The sequence below is a fragment of the Engraulis encrasicolus genome, chromosome 19, assembly GCF_034702125.1.
Source record: "Engraulis encrasicolus isolate BLACKSEA-1 chromosome 19, IST_EnEncr_1.0, whole genome shotgun sequence".
NCBI classification, from domain to species: Eukaryota; Metazoa; Chordata; class Actinopteri; order Clupeiformes; family Engraulidae; genus Engraulis; species Engraulis encrasicolus.
Window position 1 is genome coordinate 30,361,877 of NC_085875.1, and position 3,577 is coordinate 30,365,453.

Below are 3,577 nucleotides of genomic sequence, written 5' to 3' on the forward strand. Positions count from 1 at the left end.
TATTTAAATTATGGTAGGCCTATAATAAAGCGTAATGGTGCATGGCATGCCCCTGTCAGCAGTGGAATTCAGAGGAAGTTCTGTGTTTTTCGCGACAAATGACTTGCAAAATACATTGTGCTAAATGTGGCAAGGAACAGGAGGATCCGACATCAACCTTACCCTGGGGCTTGGCAGGAACAGACTCCGCTCAAACATTTGACTAGAGGACGTCACGCTCCACACAGCCCTGGCGCAAACTGTTGTGTGTGTTTGAAAAGCATTTTTCCCAGATGGAAAGGCCATAACAGAACAGAAAGAAAGAAAGAAAGAAAGAAAGAAAGAAAGAAAGAAAGAAAGAAAGAAAGGATGAAAAGATCTCAATAGTTCTTGAAAAGTATTCTGAGTTGGAGCCTTTAATGTAATCAAAACGCCTCTTTATAATAACATAAAATGCAGACTTTTTTGTCAAACAAGCCATAAATTCAAACATTTCCATCATGCATCTAATTTTCCACATCTTCCCAAAGCAATATTCTGCTTGCGGTATCTTCTGTCAGCAAGTTGTCATTAATCGCCCGTCTTGTTGTCTCATTACTGCCAAGAATCTGCTGAGTGTCACATCTACCGCGTGGTTCATCCCCCATCAGCAAGCGATTCTTGGAAAGGATTCGGACAACCCAATGCCGATTTAGAAGAAAGTCTGACTGAAAGGCTAAAAAAAAAACGTGTCTTGTATAAAGAAATCCTCCTCTTTCTGTCTCCTCAGCAAGCTGACTGTCCCCCGGGCAGGCTACTAATTGTCATTTTCCTGTCTTTGGTCCTCACTTTGATACTCACTGTCCATACGTACCTTGTCTCATTTGCTAGCCATCACCCTATCTGTCTTGTGTTACTGTAGATTCACTCTCTCTGTCTTTCAGTGTGAGCTAACAGTCTAACGTCTGTCTCTGTTGCTGACCGCAAACATGAAAAAAAAAAACAATAGTCAGATACAGCAGTGAGGCCAGGGCTGGACTGACCATCTGGCATAACGGGCATTTCCCAGTGGGCCCTGTACCCTCGTGGGCCCCTATTTTCAGAAATGTAAAACAAATTTTTCAAAAAATACATTTCTGAAAATAGGGGCCCACGAGGGTGCAGGTTCAGTTCTGTGTGGCGCTAATTATGAGGGTAATTCAGTTCTGTATGCCGCTAATTATGAGGAGCCCCTTTAAGCCAAAAGTGCCCGGGCCCTATTTCTCCCCCCAGACCATCCCTGGGTAAGGCTATTGATGTGTTGGATGTTTGAAGCCTGCGCAAAAAAAATACATGCACAATCTCTTAGTATACAGGCAACAGCTGACCGCCTCTCTGTTCCACAGACGTGTACTGTAGTTACGTATGTACAAAGGCATCAAACACATGGCCATTTTACAACCAATGACTGTAAAAATAGGACTGCCTCTGTATTTTTCATGACAGATAGTGTGTGTGTGTGTGTGTGTGTGCGTGCGTGCGTGCGTGCGTGTGTGCCCATGCATGTACTGTGTTTGTGAGTGTGTGTGTGGGTGCATGCATGCGTGTGTGTGCATGTATCCATGGCCTGTGTGTGTGTGTGTGTGCATGCGCACATGTGTGTTTGGGTGTGAGAGTGTGTTTCTGCGTGCAAGTACAAGAGTACCCATCCCCACTGCACTACTCTACTCTACACTAGACACTTTTCCATAACGGTTAATAATTCAGCAGTGTGATCGGCATGGTTTTGCCAGAGATCCCGGCCGGTGCTGTCAGACCTCTAGACCGCAGTGATAAAAGCTTGTCATGTAACATTTTTTCCTCTCAATTGTGCCGGTAACCCAGATAGGGCTTGACCACATACTGGATCCAACTTCTGATGCGGTCACTGTTCCGGAAGATTCTCTTGCTTCCCTCTCATGCTCAGTTACCATGTAAAGGGAGGCCAGGTCACTCACCATTACCAAAGGCAGACATCAAAATGTCATTTTTGACATGTCTACATAGAACAAATTTGTAGTGTTTTTTCAACAATTACAGTCAAATTCAACACTATTCTGACGTTCTTGTAGCTGTTTCCACTCCCTACAAAATTTACCTCAGAAATGTTTTATTATTTTCATATTCCATGTTGTGCAGACTTTTTACAACTGCAGTAATAAGCTGCTGAGATATATTTTCCACAACCATTCACAAGCTGAATGTCAATGCAAATTGCTATTTTCATGGAAAAGAGGTTAGTGTTTCATGCTACGTCTTTCATGAGCCTTTTTTCCATTTCTATATCTTCCAATGTGCACCACAAGGTTTACAGAGTTAGCATATACGTACTACTATATCTCATTCGGAGCTAGCCCACATAATGTGAGCATCTGCTATAACACATTTACATACATATTTAAATAAACACCTGATGTCTCTATCAAGTATGTAACGTATTTTGAGACTAGACCGTAATACTGAGTCAAATTGACCTTTAAAAAAATGTCCTAGATGCATACAAAATTAGTCCTCAGACAGCAAGCCATTTTAGCAGCTTAGGAATCATTGCCCGCATATTCCATGCACAGAAAGTTCTCTAGGTGGTGTCTTTCGAATGGTGTGGGGGGAAAAAATCCACCATGGAAACGGTATCTGATATCCCATTGCGGCCTGGAAATCTGGTCTCTTTTTCTCTCTCAAACCCCCCATTTACAAGCCAGATTAGAGAGCGCAGCGCACTGGTTAGCGTTGTACTATGGGTTTTTAGTGGGGTTAGCCCAAGCGCTCATGGGATTGGAGTACAAAAGGCATTCATTACTTTACAAGCTGTGTCATTTTCCGCATTGTGCAAAGGATTATGGGATTACAATGAAACAAATGACTTAAATATTACATCAGAGACCTCCCTCGAAAGACGGAAGCCAGGCCGAGCCGCATGGACGCACTAACACACCCACACACGAACCAAACATACACTCACTTGCTCTCTCTCAAACATCGTCTTGTACACATAGGCCTACTGTATGTACTCTCTCTAATTCTATTTCTCTTTCTCTTTCATCCTCATTCTCCCTCATCCTCCCTCATTCTGTCTTTCTCTCTCTCTCTCTCTCTCTCTCTCTCTCTCTCTCTCTCTCTCTCTCTCTCTCTCTCTCTCTCTCTCTCTCTCTGTCTCTCACGCACACACACACACACGCACTAAGAAGGGGTGCTGTTTTTCCACGGTAGAAAGTCATTTCTCGTTAGCAGGAAATTAAAAAGGGCCATTAACGTTTGGGCTGGAATGATTCCTTTTTTAGATTCTATTCTGCCTTTCTCTGCACTTCATAGAGGCCTGGCCACTTCTGGCCGCTTTACTCAGTCTCTTTCTCTCTCTCCCTCTCTATCTCTCCATCCCTCCCTTTCTCAGTCTGGTCATCAATGACGCACACACACACACAAACACACACACACACACACGCACACAAACACACACACAGACACACGAATGCGAACGGACACACTAATAATACACACACAAAACCTGAAAACTACTTGCGCGAGTACAAACACAAACACATACACACACACACACACACATACACACACTCACACTCACACACACACACACACACACACT

General features: G+C 43.5%; 1 long non-coding RNA gene across 2 annotated transcripts in view; it reads right to left on the bottom strand.

The window, feature by feature from the left end:
• Positions 1-421: 421 nt before the first annotated feature.
• Positions 422-3,577, bottom strand: part of LOC134435230 (uncharacterized) — a 33,649-nt gene continuing 30,493 nt past the window's right edge. The window contains exons 2-3 of one of the 2 annotated variants that reach the window (XR_010031985.1): positions 833-935; positions 422-694 (exon numbers count right to left, since the gene is read on the bottom strand). This is a non-coding gene — a long non-coding RNA (uncharacterized LOC134435230). Of the gene's footprint in view, positions 936-3,577 lie in introns of both variants that reach the window. The other variant, XR_010031986.1, reaches the window with a different exon arrangement.